General features: G+C 47.4%; 1 protein-coding gene across 2 annotated transcripts in view; it reads right to left on the reverse strand.

Annotated features, from left to right (window-relative positions):
- Window positions 1–19,941, reverse strand: part of CCND3 (cyclin D3) — a 72,910-nt gene extending 52,969 nt beyond the window's left edge. The window contains exon 1 of one of the 2 annotated variants that reach the window (XM_016128537.2): window positions 19,750–19,941. The gene's annotated coding sequence lies outside the window, so the exon portion shown is untranslated. The remainder of the gene's footprint in view (window positions 1–19,749) is intronic. The other variant, XM_016128539.2, reaches the window with a different exon arrangement.
- Between the last annotated feature and the right edge of the window lie 752 nt (window positions 19,942–20,693).

The following is a 20,693-nucleotide window of genomic DNA, read 5'->3' on the forward strand; positions in this document are numbered from 1 at the left end:
GGCAGGATATGTAGGGGAAATAGCCAAGTAGATTTAAACTGGGCCTTGAAGAATAGCCAAATTTAGATAGACAAGGTAGATGGGAACAGCAGAAAGGTCATTGCAGGAAGAGGAAACAGTGCAAGCAAAGTAACAGAAGCAGGAACATCTTAGGATGTAACAAGCACTCTTGTCAGAAATAACATTATAAAGGTTGATTGTGGGTCAAAGGGTAGAAAGGAAGGTTGATCCCCAATGCGAGCAGCACTAGGATAAGTTGATTTCACAGGCCCTGGGAAGCCTGTGATGGTCTTTGATGGTGCTATGGAAATGCAAAGAAATCCAGGTGAGCGCTTATGAAGGTCAGGAGTAGGCAGCCAGCCACAGGAGCAGGGAACAGGCACTGAAGAGGAATTGCAAACTTTGTTCTCATGTGCAGAGTGTGTCCTTAAAGGAATAAAGTCACATGCATTGACTGTTGGCCATGAGCAAGTCACTCTTCTACGGACTCGAATCCTGAAACAGTCCTGAGGTGAGATGTCACAGCGTGATCCCACAAATTAACTGGACCACAAATAACACGGTCATTTTGCAGTCCAAGCGATGTGAATCCACATTGGCCTGAATCCAAAGACCAAAGCACCCTTTCCCCATTTCACTTTCTTCTGTGTCTTTTATATTTGCCAGCACCTAGCACTACAGGTTGGTTCGGTATACACTAGAATGAGTGAATGAAGAAAGGAGCGAACAAATGAGTGGATCATGGGCTGGCAAAAAAAAGCCTCTCAGCGCACATCGAAAGGGTGGAGGTGAAGAAGAGATGTAAGGATAAATGGAAAATAAAACAAACAATCGTTTTGTTACCACTTCCTCTGGGGCTGGGTCATGGTTTTTAACGGTGTGCAGCAGGCGCATACAGTCTGACACACGCGCATCCACACAGAGACCCACAAAGAGCTATTTATTTACTTCCTTTGTGAGGGGTAAATAAAGATCGGGTCAAAACAGGCTCTTCCAAACCACCAGGGGGTCTTCCCCAGGTGTCGATGCAGCACTTGGCCTGAAGAAGTCACAGGTGGCTGCCTACTCACGGTACCCATCTCCCTTTATGCATGTGTGCTTTTGGTTCACCAGGGAGACCTCATGTGCAGTGAGGAAGTAGGAGCGGGGGAGGGTGGCAGTGCAAGACTTCCTCGCCCCTCCTACAACGTGGGCAGAAACAGCAGAACTCGCCCACCCACCCAGAAGGGTGCACAGATGGTATGGCATGGGCGCCGGCCAAAGAGTTGGCACAGGGTGCTGGAGGCCCCTGTTGGGCCAACCAGTCAAGCCTTAGACTGCTGAATATTTTTGAAGGGCTGGGACAGGGGGCACCTCTGGGCAGCAGGCAAATACCAATCCATGTGGAAGTACCATCTATCCTCATTATTTGTGGATCCTGTATTTGCCTACTCACTAAAATTTCTGTAACCCCAAATCCATACTCTGCCAACTTCAAGGTCATTCATGGACACACACAGAGCCATAAAAAATTTGAGTCACCTGATACACGTGTTCTTCGCTGAGGCTGAACAAGGCGTTGCTCTCTGTCTTTTTTTTCAACTGTTACCCTGTAAACAAGTGTCATTTGCAGTGTATTTAGTGCTACCTTTTCTGCAATTTTGGCCTTTTTGCTGATTTTGCTGTGTAAAATGGTCCCCAAATGTAGTGCTGATGTGGTGAAATCCTAAGTGCAAGAAGGCTGTGATGGGCCTCACAGAGAAAACGTGTGTTAGATCATCTTTGTTCAGACATGACTTACAGTGCTGTCCGCCATGAGTTCAATATTAACAAGTCAACAGTATATATTAAATAAGAAGTCTTTAGGCAAACACACATAAAACAAGATATTAGATCAGATGGCTGATGAACATGTTGTGACCACAGGCTCAAAGGAACCTAACCCCGTATTCCCCTAGGAGCAATGGTTCAGTGTTCACTAATTCGGTATGTGCAGCAACTCTGTAGAAGGTAACTACGTGAATTAGAAGAATCGACTATATTTCAATATTATAATAATCGGGCAGCCACATCTTTGGGTGCCTGAAAATGTCAGTCTGCATCTACTCTATCCACCACCCACCATTTCTGAACACCTGCTAAATACAAAATCCTACACTAAAAGCCAAAAATACGGGATGCAGACAAGACCCCTGCCCTCCCACTGACCACAGAGACAGGGGCATGTGACTGAAGGTTTTGTTTATTTATCTGGCCTAGATCTTTGGGCTTATATACAGTGTTTGGGCTTGAACCTTTTGTCAACATTTTCATCATACTGGTAAACACACGAATCGTGACAGCTGAACAGTTGTCACGTGCCAGGCAGTGTTCTGAGGACTAAATGCACAGGAGGCCTCCTAACGACCTGGTAAGGTAGGTGCTGTCATTGTCCTCATCGTACAGAGAGGGGCCTTGAGACACAGAGAGGCAGAGAGTTAAGAATTTACTCAGACCGCACAGTTGCTGGGTGGTAGAGACAGAGGGGTTTGTCACCTCTAGTGACATGGAAGAAAGAAGACAGGCTGCATCTCATGAGGATCTCAGCCCTCTGTCTCCTTTGCCATGCCACTGGCATTGTTCAGTAGCAAAAGAGCATAAAGTGACACTGGGAAGTCACACAGAGGTCCAGGCAGGAGCAAGCAGGGCCTGAACCAGGCCATGCCACACAGAATAAAGTCAGAGAGGGATGTGCTGTGGGAGGAAACAGGGAGCTGGGGCAGCCCTCTGAGGAGGTGAGGCCATGGTGCCTCTCTTCCTGGACTAGCTGGGAGAACTACAAGGCTGAGAGGGGCCTATGCAGGAGCCCAAGAAACCAAAGGCCGTAGAGAGGAGGTGTCCCCACACAGATTCCCATTTTCCACAGCACACCATTTCCTGGGGCAAAAAGGTACAGCTGGTGAATTGGGGTCATGTGTAGTGGGAGGGAGGCATTCCACCCAAACTGGAGCACTGGAGGGACGGCTAGGTTTGAAGGAGGAGGTGAAAGAAGACACCTCCCCTAGGCTCAGATGAGAAGTCGCAAAACTTACCAGCTGAGAAAAAGCAGATTACATGCCTGGTACGTGAGAGAGAAGTGAAACCACAATGCCCGCTCCACCCCCGCAGGCACCCCCACACACTCCCCTGCCACCCCCAGGCCACGCTGCACCTTGCCACCCCAAGACGGCAGGCATCCTGCTCAAGGTGCCAGCTTGCCATATGCTTTCATGGGCTTCCCTTTTGAGCTGAGCTGCAAGGCTGGCCATCTCAGAGGTGCAATGGCCTGGTCTGTCCTCTGTGGGGACTATGCAAAAACTGAGGGCTTACAAGCTCCACGATGTAAGGAACTGTTCCTGTCTTGTTTTTTGTTTTGCCCACACGGTGCCTGGCACATTCATGATAGGTACTGAAAAAACAGTCACTGGATGGACAGATGGATGGATGGATGGATGGACGGATGGACGAAAGGATGAACAAACGAACAAATGAGTTAGTGAGTGAGTGAGCACTAAACCCAGAAGACTGCTTGTCAGCATCTAGCCACCTGGAGATTCATATCTCCAGAGAGGAAAACTTTTTCCCTCGTTTTTGACAAAGCTCAACCTCCTGCCTCAAGTCTGCTCACTTTCTGTCACTGGCCCTGAGAGCTCTGGAACTTTCCATCTGTCTCTCACCCTCTCAGTGTCTCCATCTCCTGAAGCTGGAGATTACACTTGATCTTCTCAACCACCTCACTGAGGTGTGAGGCCGTGATCTCTCTCTATCCCATCTGAGAACAGCAAGGTCCCCCAAAGGGATGAATATGATGCTTTTCAGTGAACCTCACCTTGATCTATAGTGCTCCTGGGACAAGGGCTCCATAAAGACCTCCCAGGGGCTTCTGGTCAGGGCAAGGGAGAATCAAAGTCTCGACTTCTGACCAGAGATGAGGCAGTCCAGGGGAGATGGGAATCAGCCAAGGGGGTGCCAGCACCTCTGCCCTGGGCCTCCTCCAGAGAGAAGTCCATCTGAGAACACTTCTCCTCTCAGAGGTTCCACATAGAAAAGCCATCCTCACCCACGTGGTCCCTTCCCACCTAGATACTGTGGCAAAGGTTGCTAATTCCCCCTCCCCCACCCCAGATTTCATCCCCCTTCTCGTACCTTTCATCTTAGAAGTCCCAGTATGTATGATAGCCGAACTCCCCTGCAGCTAAGTGTGGTCGGTGACCAACTTTTCGCCAAAGGGATAAGTGACCTGGCACCCTGTAAGTCACATCCTGAAAGGAAAAATTGGTGCCCCCTTCTTCCCTTTTCTCCTTTCCCACTTGTGGGAAATGTGGTCATGTGCTTCTCCAATACTGGGGGGCACAGAAGAGCAACATCACAGCAGGAGCTCTGGTCCTCCATACTGTCAAGGGGGCAGATCGCCCACCCAGACCTGTACGTGAGAAATTTGCATTTTGTTTAAGTCCCTGATTTGTGGGTCTCTGTTACACCCTAACCTTCCCCCAATGTCTATCATAGTCCCTTCTTTAGTGCCAGGATGCCAGTGGGGAAAACATGTGTGAGATGGGCCTTGGTCCCCATCTGCACCCTCAGTCTTTCAGCTCCCTATCACCTAACTCAATCTGATCGTCTTTGCTAAGTGATAGAGAGGGCATTCCAGGTAGATAAGACACCTCTTCGACCCCACCCCGGCTAATGCAAAATTGAGGCGGGAAGTGAATGTCTCCCTCCTTCACAATACACAATTTATTCTTCCCTCGAATTAACCATTTCTCAAAATATTTATCTCCTTCGTGAGGAAAGGCTCTTCCATGCTCAGGAAACCACTGCACCTTGTCAGGCCAACTTCGTCCTATGGGGAAGGCAGTGAGAAGGGGAAGAAAAATGCATGGACTTCAGACTGGAGCCCAAGTCTCCTCTTTACCACTTATCAGTCATGTAACCCTGGATAAATCTCTTAGCCTGTCTAAGTCTTCTTGGCTTCTTCCTTTACAAAATGAGGATAATAACTGTTTATAGGTTTGCGGAGAGAATTCGAGGCTATACACTTGTGAAGCCCCTAGCAGTGTGCCTGGCATGTAATAAATGCTCACTTAACGGTGGCTGTTATTACTGTGGAGATAAGTGTGGTAATATTGAGGACACAGCTGGAGGAGGACCCTGAATGAGCCTCCCAAGTGGACGGTGGCTGGAAAGGACATGGAGGAGAGAGTTTGGGAGAAGAGACTGTGGCTATGAAGAGGAAGAGAGAGGCAGAGCTGGAGTTGAAATGAGGGAAAAGGGGAGGAGAGGGCTTGGCGATGCCCACAGTGGGTGAGAGGGTGGAGGGCACAGCTGTGGTGTCTATCAGCTGCCTCCAGCTCACACAATTGCTGTGCCATCTCACGTTGTCCCCACCCAGCACTTCTGTCTGGGTTGGCCACCCTCACCGCCACGACCATTGTTGCTGCACTGTCAGCTGCTGTTTCTTTCCTCATCTTCCTTCCTGCCTCTGATAGGGCAGAAGACGGGGACGGGAAGCAGCTGCCTTGCCCAGCAACTTCCCTACCCCTATGCAGGCTAGAGCTGCCTGGGGTGGTGGTTAAGAGCCCAGGCTCTGTAGACAGACAGGCTGGGTTCCATCCCCCGCTCTAGCCCTTAAAAGCTGGTGACCTCAGGAAGTTACGTGGTTGGTTTGTCAAATCCTTCAATTTCCTCATCCACACAATAGGGATAATAGGGTCGCTGAGAGGAAGGCATGAGATCATACATGGTGAGTACCTAGCACAGTGTCTGGCATATAGCAAGTGTTTGCTAAATGTTAGCCATCATCAGGGCTGGCTTCGTGGCCATGCGACCTGTGTAGTTTACACAGAACCCCGTGCCTAGAAAGGACCTACACTTGGTGTAATGATCTACTGTCACCATCTTGAAATTCTTAATAATATTTGAACAAAGGGCTCTGCAAATTATGTAGTTGGTCCTGGCTATTTATTAGTACAGATTTATTGAGTCTGCTGGGGAAGGGGGGGGGGCGTGCGGTGAGGCTATGTAAGAGAGATGCCCAGGAGTCTGCTGGAGATGTGGAACACTGGAGAGCTCGGGGACTTCGGGGAGTCATTTAAGTACAGTGATATGGGAGCCAGGTTGCCAGCAGTTAGGAACTGAGAGGGTAGTGAGACACCCCCCCCCCACACACACACTACACACTTTCACTGGACATCGGGGCTGTGTCGGGGTGCCCTCCCCTCAAACAGCCAGGCCAGTGGGCAACCTCGGGAGCCCATCACTACCTTCCTCTTTCAACCGTCCTCCCAAGGGCAAAAGTGCCTGACATACCTTAGAGCAGACACTCACCCATTTGCCCCTGGATTTGATCCTCTTGTACGCCCAGGACACAGGTCCTGGACAGGCTGAGGAGCCGTGTCCAGAGTCCCTACATCTTTGGGATGCAGAAGTAGTATGTGGTAGGAACCAGTGCTGCACTGGAGCCCCTCAGTGCCCAGGTCCAGCTGAGACTCTCTGTTCCGGTTGGAACTAGAGTGGGGTGACACAGAAGAAGGGCGGCGCTTACTACTCCTGGTGGTCTGAGGGGCTGTCCTAGCCCCAAGAGGTGGAAAATATCTGCTCCTTCTATCTCCTTGATTTTAAATGCCAGGTTAGCAAATCTAGAAGGCAGTCTGCAGTGTTTTGGGGCAGTGACTTTAACCCTCAAGAGATTCCTCAGGGTGTTCCTTGGAGCTAGAGGTACCCCTAGGCACTATGATGAGAATGACCTCCCATAGCTGCCATAAGCCACTTTAGAAGGCACATCCTGTGCCTGCTGTCTGTCTCCCTTACTGGACTGTGAGTTCCCAGAGGGCAGGGCCCACCAACAGTGAGAGCAGACCAGATGTTTACATACCCAGGCATGAGGATCACTGCATGGTCTCCTCCCCATCCATCCCACACTGCCCCAGGTCCTGCCTCAGCTTCCCCAGACTTGCCACCACAGCCCAGCCCTTTTCTGTTCTTGGGCCTTCCTGGAGTAGCCCATGTGTGAGCCTGAGGGTGGCCCGGTCTGGCAGGTGGAGCCAGACCCTGGATGAGGCCCCTCTCCATCCGCCTCCGGCCACCTGTCCTGAGTACTCACTCCCTTCCAGACAGCTGGAGAGCGGCCCCAGAGCCTCTGGTTAAGGAGGGTGGGGGGCAGGAGCAGGGTGGGTGTGGGAAGGTTCTAAGGGAGCTAAGCCAAGGCCGAGAGGAGGCCCTTCTAGTTGTTGGGGATGCTGAGTGTGCATGTATGGGGGTGGGATGGGGGAAGGCACTTGGGAGAAGTGGGAATTGGGAGTGGGATCAGAGAATGGAATGTAGAGTTCATTCTCCTGGGGGCACAGCTGTTTATTTTGATCTGCCCTGTCAGCTGCTTGCATATTCCTTATCTTGAGGCTCAATCCAGGCTCCACCTCCTTCGCTGTTGCTGAGCTGGGGAAGGCAGATATTGTGGAATACAGTTCTGCTCCCTGCTTTCACCACCTTAGTTCCTCACCGCTCCAGGCTACTAAAAGGGACAAAGAAAGTAGGCCCCCGAAAGAAATGCCTGCTGCACACTTCAGATCCACTCTGTACCCATCCACAGGTAACTGGGTCTTGAAAGTGAGTCATCTAACACCAAGACCCACCCACAACTGCCATGACAACCTGAGCTGTTCACCCCAGAGCTGCCTGAATATTTCAGGTTTATTGGTGCCACAGGACTTAAAGGGCCAGCAGACAATGCTGGCTTCGTTGGGAACTTGGGGCAGAGGTAGCTGTCACCTCCAGGGCCACACCGGGCTCTCCTCTAGGTGTGTTTCCAATGAGATGCTATGAAAATAAAAGACTGATTTTCTATATACTTATGGAAACACAACTCATGACTTGTTTTGCATTTTTCACATTATTACCAAACCAGAACATTTAGAAAAAGGTGAAAAGTAGAAAAAAAATTCACTTATAGTTTCACTGCCCCAAAAAACCACCACTGCTAACCTTTTGGTATGTTTTCTTCCAATCTTTTCTCTATTTGTGTGTATGTGCGTGTGTGTGTGAAAAATATATAGTTGTAAATATATTGTGTATATAATTTTGCATTGATTCTTTTCCTTAACGTTACCATTTAATAATTTTTGTGATATCACATATATATATTTTACAATTGACATTTTTAATGGCTTTCTAATATTTCATTTGATATACAGTTGACCTTTGAACGACATGAGTTTGAACTGCACAGGTCCGCTTATATACAAATATTTTTCATTAAAGACTATAAATATATTTTCTTTCTTAAAATGTTAACATTTTCTCTCTAGCTCACTTTGTTGTAAGAATACAGTCTATAATACATATAACATACAAAATATGTGTCAATCGACTCTTTATATTATCGATAAGATTCCTGGTCAACAGTAGGTTACCAGTAGTTTAAGTTCTGAGGGAATCAAAATTTATAAGTGAATTTTTGACTGTGCAGAAGGTCAGTACGCCTAACCCCCATGTTGTTTAAGGGTCACTTGTACTACACTTTGCTTGACCATGTTCTATTGTGAGGCATTTCAGTTGTTTCAAATTTTTGTTACTATACATAATACTTTGGTGAAAATCATTGGACGAAGTTTTTTCTACATTTACAATTATTTCAATTATGGTTTGAGCCTGGAAAGTAGAACTACCAAGGCAGAGGTTCAGGATATCTTGAAAGCATTTGATTTTGTTACCTATAGCCAAACTGCTTTCTAAAAGGGTAATTTACCATACGACAAGGCCACCAGCAGCACAAGAACATGGCCACTTAGATCCACTATTGGGTAAGGACACCACTCACTGTTAGATATCTTCTTGTGTGCCTAAGGCATGATACCTTTTGTAAACTACTCTTTTGTTTTTCCTGCTGAGCATAAGGTCCCCTCTCCTCTAGTGCAAATCCAGGAGCCAGCCTGCCTGACCTGCAGCACAGAAACTGGAGTGGCCAGCCCATCCAACCCTGCCATGCCTGGCCAGACAGAGGTGACCCCTGAGCTGCTGTCATCTCCCTGTAGGTCTCTCTGCCCAGCCCTCCGGCGCTTTGTCAGTTTCTGCCCATTTCCAAATTTGGTTTTTCAGTCTTTCTGGTCAGTCTATGCATTTCCAAACGTCTTCCAACAAATCCTCTTTCCCTTATATTGGACGATCTGTTTCTGTTGCTTGAGAGTACTAACTGATACCTTGCCAATTTCGTGTTTTTCAAATTGCAAGTCAGGACACTTTACTGGGTCATGAAGTCATGAAACTCATCATGACCAGCATTTTTTAAAAAATGAACAACAGAATAAAAAAGAAAATATCAAAAGCACATTATCTGGAGTAAGAGTGAATATTGTTTAGTGAAACTTGTTTGTTTTATATATGCACACATATCTGTGTTTGCATGTGTATAAAATGGCTTAAAAGGAAAATATTTCTAGTTTTGAAAAACATTGTCCTAATCAAACTTGAGTTAATTGGGAATAAAGGTCAAATAATCTCGACAAATCCTCAGTACCTAGGAAAATGTAATTCCTTGCCAAGAGAACAGTATGTTTCAAGGTCCACCCACTATTTTCTTCCCATTCCTAGCTTGACATCTCCTCCTACCCTTTACTTAATGACAGTTAATGAAAATGGACATCTTTTCCTCCTGATCTTTAAACTTCTGTTAATGGCACCAATATTCTACAGGCTACTCGGGCTGATATATTCTGGGGTCATAATTCTTGATTACCGTCATTCATTCATTTACTGAGCATCTACTGTCACCTAATAAGAGAGAAGGCATGCAAAAAGCCAGCTACAACATATGGTAAAATACTTCATCTTAGAAGTATGCATGGTGCCTAACAGAGGGAGGGAAAAGCAATTTCACAGAGCAGATGACTCTTTATAACTTCCTACCAAATAATTACTAAATTCTGTTGCTTCTACCTTCAAAATATTTTGCCAGATCACCTCGTTTCCATATCTACTGGCGTCACCCTAGTTTCAATTCTTTTCATAGTTTGTAGAAACTCCCTTGCCAATTCTATTTTTCTACTACTGCCCTAGAATTCATCTTAAAACAGTTCTGATCATGTCACTTCCTTTCTCAAAAGCCTTCAATGGTTTCCCATTCATTACCTACTAAATTAAGTCCAATCTCCCCAAATCCAATCCTGTTAATTCAGCTTCTTTGCCATCGCCCAAAAATTTCTTTCCAGCTCTATGTCCCATTAGGCCAGCTATCTTCTAGAATGATCAGCAAGGTTCTCTTTTTAATTACATATCTTTCTGAGGCCAGATTTTCTATGTAAACATCAACTAAAATGACATGTTGCAGCAGACTGAAGCAGAAGCAGATCTGATCATCCATCTGTCTTCTATTAAGTCAGGCATTAAAGAGATTTGCAAAAATGTAAAACAAGGCCTCACTTCTCACTAATTCTTTTTTTGTTTTGGGACATATAGTTATTATTTTATGAAAAATATGATGCTATGTTAACATGAAATGAGTTTCTTATTGTTACTTTAAAAGAATTAACATATTTTGAAAATTTCCTATTTAAAAATTTTTTAATAGAAATTAAATGTCGATAGCTACAGCCTTCAAAAACAAAAGCTCTTTGGGATCCTCAGTAAATTTTAAGGTCATAAAGTGTTCCTGAGACCAGAAAGTTGGATAACTACTGCCTTAGATCGAACACGTCAGTTTAAGCAGGGTCTCTGAAACACCGCCCTCCCACTCCACTCTTTCCCTTTATGCATGTCTTACCTTCTTGCCCCTGTGTGTTGCTGGCGTTTATAAACCACTAAAAAAACAAGAAGTGGTCATGTAAAGAATAATTATTGTCATAGATAGGATTGTAGAAATAGCCACTAATTATTTTAGAATCAATAATAATATAAAGAATAAGTTGGCCTAATAATTGCATTAAGGATAGAAAAATGATTATTTCTATAATATGGTTTTTGGTAAAAAAAAAACTCAGATTTCAGAAAAGTGAAAACATACAAAAGCAACCACCATTTAAAATTGCTCCTGAATAGAATTTTTCATCAAATTCACAACGTTTTTCTCAAATGTCACCTCTGAGAAGAAATTCCTGGTTAATCCATCCAAAAGCAACTGCTTTTTCCTCCAGATTCCCATCGCACTGTCACTCAAACCTTTCCTGTGGCCCAGGGAGCCCCTAAGAACCCATGAGTGAGTGCACACTGAACTCCTAACATACACAGTTAACTACCACAAATTCAATTATATCTATAGGAGAAGACACTAACCGACCACAGAAACCTATGTATTGTTTATAGAACGTGGTCTTTTACCCTGAGCTCAACGTAACATTCAACGAAAGACTTGGCCATTTGTTCCAATAAAAACTGGCTATGCTGGAGATTCTTTGAGATTAGAGAGAATGCACAAACTATGTATACTGTGCTTTATGAGCGGTTTAAGGAGACTTTAACAGTAACTTTGATGTGTTTTGTTTTTTCACTGACTTTGAACCCAACACTGCATAAATGTGGCTGTACTACAAAAGGCTTGAACGAGACCTCTGAGACCTATAGCTGCTGTTGGAGGGATCTACCAGGTGGGTATACAGTCCAGGAGTCCTAGACCTATGCAGGCCTATCCTCTGGACAATGTATGTGGCATCCACCCTGGGCCAGGGCTGCTGTCCATTTCTGGGTAGAGTATCTTAAGAGGTCAAGGTTATAGTTCTACCACTAGGACCCAGCTTAAGCACCAGCTCCAGAGGTGTGCCCTTAGCCACTGCCCTGGTGCCACAGCCCTGCCAAAGCCTGAGTCTATGGGGAAGAAAGGAAAGGAAAATAAGCATTGGAGGGGGAGCTGGAGGGAAACCTTGTTTTCACCATCACCACAGCTGGGGCGGCTGTGGTCAGGCTGATTCATCCAAGGCTCCTCAGATAGGTCAGGGGCCCAACCCCACCTAGCAAAGCTCACATCACCACCACCTACTCCTGCTTCTTGGGTCGTGTGTAACACCTGACCTACCTGCTGGGGTAGGGCTGGGACATCCTTGCTCCTTCCCTTCCATCTTGCTTGGCTTAGTGGACAACCCTAAAGCTCTAACCAGGAGCACTGAGGGATGGGGAAGGTTCTGGACGTGCCTGGGGAACTCATATCCACACTATCACATCTCTATACAGACATACATATCACACACAAATACACTGTCACACACAGAGGCAGCTAAGGGCCTACCAGCCTGCTCTTCCTAGCCCAACGCTATATTCAGGACAATGTGTTGACGGGGAACCTGGTGTCATCTCACACTTCCCCTGGTGGGTGGGCACACACATATGTGCACAGATACATAGACACAATGTGCGTAAAAAGTCAGGTCAGAGTTCTTTCAACCACCAGGCTCTCAATATTGACGAGCTGTATGATCTGGGGCAAGTTACTTAACCTTTGTGTCTCAGTTCACCATCTGTAAAATAAGGAAACCTCATAGGACTCTTATGAGGAATAAATGAGAAACTTTTTTACAAATAGTGTATAGTACATATAGGCATTCACAACACTCTCTGGCATATGGACATGTTCTACAAAGATACGCTGTTATTAACCCCAACACCTTTGCTGGCATGGGCCTGGGGAAGAAATGAGGGTTCAGAGAAATCCACACAGTCAATTTCTACAAAGAAATACCAAAAATGGCTCCCAGAAGCTATGTCAGAGGAAACGCAGGGAAGAAAGAAGTAGGGAGAGAAACAAGACTTTCCAAGGGCCACCCAGGAGGCACCAAGCTCACATTTAGTGGCTGTAAAGAGCGTTTTGAGTTAGAACCCAAGAGGCTGGGCCCAGGAAGAGAAAGACTCCGTCTCCTTGGAGACCAAGAGACCTAAGAGTAAAACTCAGCCTGGTCCTAGAGGTGGAAGTTAAGTCAATTCCAAGAATACATGGAGGCCTCCCCTAGCAGCAGCAGGCACCAGCTGAGGGAAAGGGAAAAAGAGGGCCTGGGAGGATCTGGACTATGCTCAGCCACCCAGTATATCTGAGAGTTTTTAACCCCAAGATCCTCTCCCACTGTGATGAAAATAGATTCCACATCTGAACAGTCTCCAAGTTTGTGGTTCTGTAACAGATACTGCTTAGAGAAAAGGGAATGGAGCTGGGAGGAAAGGAAAAAGCAGCCTTGACTCTTAGGGGCCTGGTGTTGGGAGGGAACAGCATTCCTCATCTCTATAATCCAAAGACAGCTTGTGATATCCACTTGCCAAAGAGGAATAAACCCTCCCCTGGGTCTTATTCAGAACTGATTCCAACCAGAGTACCCAGCAGAATGAGCTTAATAAGCCGGAGCTCAGGAAAGAGTCTGTGAAGAACAGACAGATGCCTCCATGGGGCCAAGCAGCCTGGGGGCCCTCTGTGCCCCAAACTCCCCCGCTTCCTCCGGCCAGTCCTCTCCTCCTTCCACAGCCTCTGACACCTCCAGCTGGAGCTCAAGTTGGAGCCCAAGGTCTGCATCTGTCTGAGGCCCCGCTAGGGCTTCCCTTCCCAGAACTCAGGGCCCCCAGGGAAGGGGGCAGAAGGAGCGGCCTGGAGGGAAGAGAACAGAACAGGAGGGAGGGTGAGCTGGAGCAGACAAAGCTGGGGCCAGAACTGGGAGTTTCTGGGACAGCCCCAATTTCAAGTATGCTGTCCAACTGTCTGACCACAAGCCAGAAATTGTGGGCCAATTTTTGTTTCAGAGAAAAGGGTGAAAGGAAATCATAGGTGGGACAGTGAGAAAAGGAAAAAGAGCTGCTCTTGTTTTTGGGTAACCCTCATGCCCACCCCAAGGAGCTCAGTCTGGGAAGTGACTAGGATATTAATATGATGATGACATTGTTATGATGATATGATGACACTTATAAGGACTTATGACCTGCTTGGCATTTGGTAGGACTTTGTGTGTTATCTCATGAGCCTCAGTTTCCCTGTCTATAATGGTTTAATATCAGTGCCCTTGTAGAGCTGCTATGAGGACACAAAAAGCTCACATTTGTCAGAGTAAGCATGCAATGAACTTTAGCCACCGTTGGAATATTGTTCAGCCAGTAAAAACAATGAAATCTTGCCACCAGCGACAACATGGACAGACCTAGAAGGCATTATGCTAAATGAAATAAGTCAGCCAGAGAAAGACAAATACCATATGATTTCACTTACATGTGGAGTCTAAAAAAATAAATGAACAAACAAAACAGATACAAACTCATAGAAACAGGGAACAAACTGATGGATACCAGATGGGAGGGGGATTGAAGAGAAGGATGAAAAAGGGGAAGAGATTAAGATGTACAAATTGCCGGACAGAAAAACAGTCACAGGGATGTAAAGTACAGCATAGGGAATATAGTCAATAATATTGTAATAACACTGTATGGTATCAGATGGGTACTAGACCTATCTGGGCGACCACTTCATAAGTAATATAAATGTGTAATCACTATGCTGTACACCTAAAACTAATATAATATTATATGTCAACTGTAATTGAAAAATAAAAAATAATTTTAAAAAAACTAGCCATTGTTAATCCTCACGATGTCCCAGTGAGGTAGGGGCTATATTACTAACAGTTTACAGATGAGGAACTCGGTTTCACACAGCCAGGAAGGAGCCAAGCTAGGACTCAAACCGGGGTGGTTTCTTTACTGAGTACAGGCTCTCTTGACCACTCCATGAGAAAGCACAGATCAGTGGTTATGTGTACAAACTTTACAGCAAAACGGCTGAGTCAGACTTTGAGCTTAGCCACTGACCAGTTGTGTGAACGGAAACAAGGTGCTTAACCCTCGGTGCCTTGGTTTGCTCATCTATAACATGGGCGTCCTGACTCTTAAGGTTGTTGGGAAGAGCACGTGAGTTACTAAGTGCTCGGAACCTTACCAGTTATGGCCTCTTTCTCTGGGCCTGCCCTTTGCAGTATCCTCTGGCCACAGGGCTTGTAACTACACTCTCTGTCCTGGCTCATGCTGGGCCCTGCCTGCTCTGGCCCTGCCTGGCCCTGTGTCTTCCCTAAGGGTCTGAGAGGACAGCAAGCAGATCTGGCCTAACAAACACTAAACAACCCCTCTCCTTCCCCTCCTTCCTGAGATACTGCCTCAGTCCTCTGCTCTATCACCTTAGGAGTGGCTATCCTGGGGGTATTTCAACCAGGGTGGGAGAACTGGTCAGGCCACTGAGGGCAAATAGTTTTCAGAGAGCTGTGGCTTTTGAGGCCCCTTAAATGAGAAAACATGTGTGTCATGTCGTGCCTTTGAAGGGAATGAAAAGCCATGCTACATTAGGTACCCTACCATGCCCACGGGGGCTGCTGGCCTTGACCACTGTACCCAACACATGGGATTTCTGCCTCAACGGCAATGAAAGATCAGGGAGGGGAAAGAGAAAGGGTGGGAGGAAAGGGAACCCTGACCTGAGGAAGGGAGCCTGTCCCAGGAACGGAGTCCTGCGTTGTCTGGCCTGAGCCCAGAAGAGACCTTAGAAGCATTTTTAGGGGGCTGTGCTTGGTTAAAAGCAGCTCTATGGGCCCTGGTGTGTAGATAGCTGGGGAAGGGCTGGGGAAGAGGCCCCACATAACCAGACGGCAGCTAAAGGACCAGGTGGCCTTCTTCACCCAATCCAGCAGCCCATGGAGCGACAACCTGGGCAACAGCCCCACCTGGCGGACAGACGGGGACCACCAAGGTCCAAGGAGCACAGAGGAGCAAAGGGATGAAGTAGAAGTGAGAAAGAGGTGAATAATCACACAGGTTTAGAGGCAGAAGAGGCTCTGGGGTCTTCTATGTGGCAGAAGCCCCTCCTAAGCATGCATTCTAGACCAGGAGTCTCCTATCCCCGGACTGTTGACCGGTACTGGTCCATGGCCTGTTAGGAACCAGGCCACACAGCAGGAGGTGAGTGGCCTGCTGGCTAGCAAAGCATCAGAATTTGCAGCCGCTCCCCAGTGCTACCACCAGGGCCTGAGCTCCTCTTCATATCATCAGGCATTAGATTCTCATGGGAGCACCAATCCCTGGTGCCAAAAAAGTTGGGGACCACTGCAGTCTAGACTACCCTATATAAGGAACAAACTTCCTCAGATAGGAATCAAGCAATTATTTGTTACAAAGTTCTTAAGCTTCTTAGAAATTTGCCTCCACCAGTGCCCCCTACTTGGGGGCTTCTAAAGACAACCTTTCAAATATTTGAACATAGCTCTAATAGCCCTCCTAAATCTTCTTCCCACTTGGTTCAGCCTTCCAGAGCTGTTGAGGCCTGCCCCATCACAACAGGAGGGTGCTGCCAGACACACCCCTGGAAATGGGACCGGAATAAGACCCAGTTTTTGGAACAAGGAACCCTTTCATTCACTGTATTTTCTTTTTCACTCTGTTGTTCTTTTTAAATATAACTTCCAAGGAATCCTTTCCAATACTATACCCACCCAAGCCATGTTTCCACCCCTCACTAGCAGCATCATTTTTAATACATCTTTGGATTTCAGCCTCCCTATTGTTCAGGGTCTGCTATTGGGAAAGTTGATGCTCCATTTAAGGGTTAATTTAGACAACAAGAGCACAGGCTTTGGCATAAGATAAGGCCAGTGTTCATATCTGAGCTCTGCTACTTATTAGCTGTGTGACTTCTGACAAGTCTCCTAGCCCTTCTGAGGCGGTTTCTTCACCTGTAAATTGGAGATAGAGGTATTTACTGCGAGAAGTTACAGTGAACATTAAATAAGGAAGGTAAAACATTTAGGACAGCTCCTGGCAACATCATTCAGCTCCTAACTGGCCCTTATGACCACATTCCTCTGAGGAATGTAGGGCGATAAGGAGTGCTTTTGGGAAGAGCAAGGTGAAAGGGCAGAGAGGAGAAAAAGAGACTTTCTGGAGTGAGTCAGCCTTTCCAAACCAGCATGAATCCCAGGTAAAAATCCAAAAAGTGGGTTCCTTGTTCCAATCTTTTTTCCAAGGGTATCTCTGGCAGCACCCTCTTGCTGTAATGGGACGCCCTCAACAGCTCTTTAAAACTCAGAGGGTTTAAAATTTAAATGCCTTTGAGGGCAAAAGAAACACACCAAAATAAACACATCTACCCTCAGCAATGAAAGGGAAACTTGGCAGGGGCCCCAGAACTTTCCCCACCCCAGCCCTCCCTAAACTTCCTCTTGTGGTTTCTCAAGAGTACAACCTGTTCTCCCCAGCAAGAAGAGCGCCTGGGGCAGAGGGCACTGCACATTGAAGGTTCCACTGCACCCCACCTATGATAACGGAGGAAGGGGGGTGTGTGTTGCAGAGGAGCAGCCTGGAAGCCTGTATAGTTTTGAATGGTCACATCCTGCTTGCCTGTTACCTTGTTGTGGCCACCTGCTACCCTCCAGTCCCAGCATCAACACCCATCCCCCCCAATACACACCCCTCTCTCAAAAACAGATGCTGGGGGATTGGTTTGACTGCAGGCAGAGAGGGATGGCCTCAGGGCCTCCCCAGATCTGTGTAGAGGGCTCCTGTGAGAAACCTAGAGTATCAGAAAGGTGATGAGAAAATGGCTAGAACCCATGGAACCTCGGCCCTGTGGCCTGGTTTGCATCATGGGCATTGTCCCAGCCTTGAAGGGATAGGGTCAGATCCACAGATGCAGCTTTGGGATCCAGCAGCTGTGAGGAAGAGAGGACAGCACCTTAAGATTGTTCCCAATCCTTGACTATCTCCATTACTTAGCTATCGAGTTGGACTGCTCCTCTTGGAATCTAGAATGTGAGGGTCTTTGCTATTCTTAAAGATTCCAACTAAAGAGATGCTCTGTTTCCCACCTTCCCAGCTTCTGACACATCACATCTATGTTGAATTCTTTCTTACATCAAACATTGGTTTGTTCCTCTTGGTGATGAAGGCTTAGGACAGACACAGACACACACACACGGCCATTAGCAGAGGATACCACCTCTGTGCTATTGCCCCAATCCTACTCCAGGCCTGCTGGGGCTCCCTGTAAACAGCACCAGCAACCACGTTGGGATAACAGATTAGTCTCTTCTGAATCACCCAAGATACAGGACCATGGAGTTCCTTTTGGAAATTCCTAAGCCCCTGGTTCAGTGCACATTCTATTGGTCAGTCAAGGAGACTGGCTTGCCTAGCAGTAAGAACAGGGCCCCCCAAGTCAAGTGACCTGGATTTAAATCCCAGCTCTGCCATTTCTGGTGCCCTCTTTAGGAATATTAATTCTCTCTGGTTGAGCTTCCTCATTTATGAAATGGAGATAATCTTAGTGCTCACCTCATAGGGCTGTTTGGAGGATTAAATGAGACATTACACCTAAAATGTTTAGAAGAGTACCCGACAGTGCTAAGCATTAGCTAGTATTCTGAACGCTGGTGAGAAGAAAACAGGGAAGAGAAGGCATTTGGGACCGTAGAGGTCATGGTCTCAAGGACTGGTCATCGACAGGGATTCTGCTGTAATTCTCAGAGATGCTTCTGATTCTAAATTCCAGGGAAGTATAAGTTCTGACGTGTTTACCATTATGTTCTCAATATCTAGCCTGTGCAGAGTATGGCCACAACAGACAGGTGTTGAATGAATATATAAATTGTTCAGTCATCTCTCAAAGGAGCCTTAAGAGAATTATAAAAGCAGAAGAAATCTGCAGAAAACCAATGGGAAAGCAGTTTCTCTTCACTGATGTCTAATACCAAAGCGAACTGCAGTGGGGGACATAGAGCAAGGATTTGTTAAAGGAAACACTCCTAGAGTACAGGGATGGGCAGTGGGTAACCCAAAATTGTGTGGGCTGTCACATCATCCTCAGCTGGACCTAGCTGGGAATTTCTGGGTTCTTGGGGACTAGCCCAGAAACTTGCCTTTCCCTGAATCCATCATCTTCATTCCTAGACAGGGGGTTAAAGATAATAGGAACTGCATCTGGGTCCCCATGGCATCTCAATGCACAACACCACGCAGTCAGGCTTCAGTACAGCTCTGTGTGATGAATAAGTGCCCCACAAAAACTCCTCACCACTCTCTGCCCGGTGAATGACTACTCATCATTTAGAACCCAATTCAAAGGTCCTCTCTGAAGCCTTCCCAGCCACTCAAGCCTTCTGCCTTATCTCTGTTGTTCCTGACCCCGCACTAGCTGTGGGGTGAATAACATCATTGCACCCTCAGCATCCTATACAATCTCATACAGAGGTGCTCAATCAGTGTTTGCAAATGAATACATTAATGCTCCCTTGGTAACAGCAACCACTTTCTTCAGTTATTCCTCTTGTTGATATATTAAAAGACACAGAAAAGGCTACGAACATCACTTGTTACTCATCAGACGCCAAAATGACAAACACTAAGGGGTTCCTTCCTTCCAGTCCTGTCCTCTGGCCTCCTCCCTTGGTCCTGGCTGGCAGAACCTGAACGGTCCCTGCCCAACTGGTTCTGCCCTCCTACTCACCTCCCACCTCTCTCTCTCTCAGGTATGAAGAACAACGACAAGACTACTGGGCTTCCAGGTCAGCTTGGAGGGGGCTGTGCGAATATAGAGCCTAGGGTTTTGGTGGGGCTTCCCTGCCTTTCAACTACGTGCAAAACACTGAGAGAGAAAGTGAACCAAGCTCTGGGAGACAACTAAGAGGTGATGAGAACGCGGTGACCTCCTCAACTCATCCACCTCCGACCCCCTACCCCGGGCGTCCGGCTTGGGTTTGGAGGCCCCACAGAAGGGGGGAGATGTAGACACCCTGTTATCTTGGCTTCTCCAGCCGTCAAGCCTACCTCCGTGGCAGGTGAGCCCCCCGCAGCACCGACTGTAGCCGTAGACACTCTCTCCCGCCGCCTCAGGCTCCTGTCTTTGGGGAGGTGGAAGTTCGCAACCTCTAGCCCTGGGGAGGGACGTGCACCACTCCCCCAGGCGCCCTAACAGAACTCGTCTCCACCCCCGCAGGCGCCGCATGTTTACAAAGTCCCAGCAGAGCCGCGGATCGAGAGTTTAAAGCTGCGCAGGAAGTGGGGAAGAGGGGGCGGGGAGACAAGGTGGGGGCTGGATGCGATGCTCTGCTCAGCTAAGGTTTGGGCCGGGACTCCTCCTGGTGCGGCCCCCCGCCCGCAGGCCACGCCCCCACGCCCGGGGTAACTGAGCGAAGGCCCCCCCTAAGCTCCAGTGCGCGCCTCAGGGCAGGTGCTGCATAGGTGTCAAGACTTAATGCTTTCCCCGCGTTGGCGACTCATCCATGCGCTGCCAAGGAAAAAAACAACAGCAGGGGCTGTTTCTTGACCTCTTACTATTCGTCTGGCACCGTGACAGACCCTTTGTATTAGCTCATTTTTTCTTCTACTATTAATCCCACCCATTTCACACAAGAGAAAACTGAGGCACAATGAGGATCGATTGGTCCCGTGCTCGTAGTCCCACAGATGGCAAGTGTTAGAATTTAAATCCAGGCACCTACAAACGCAGACAAATAAGGCACCACGGCCCTTGCACGAATAACCCCCATCCGGAGGGGCTGGTGGACGAGTGAACAGAAAACCACAGGCACCGCAACACCCTGAGAGGTGGACAAGGGACACATGCCGCCTGCGCTTCCTGGCTCACCATGCAAATACCAGAGCCCTGAGGGCGAGAAGGCAGCAGGGTGCAGTGGACTACCTGGACTAGGTGGTCATTAGGTTCTAGTTGCAAATGGGCCATTGATGGGCTGCAAAGTCGTAAGCACAAC

The sequence above is a fragment of the Rousettus aegyptiacus genome, unplaced genomic scaffold (genome assembly GCF_014176215.1).
Source record: "Rousettus aegyptiacus isolate mRouAeg1 unplaced genomic scaffold, mRouAeg1.p scaffold_m13_p_1, whole genome shotgun sequence".
NCBI classification, from domain to species: domain Eukaryota; kingdom Metazoa; phylum Chordata; class Mammalia; order Chiroptera; family Pteropodidae; genus Rousettus; species Rousettus aegyptiacus.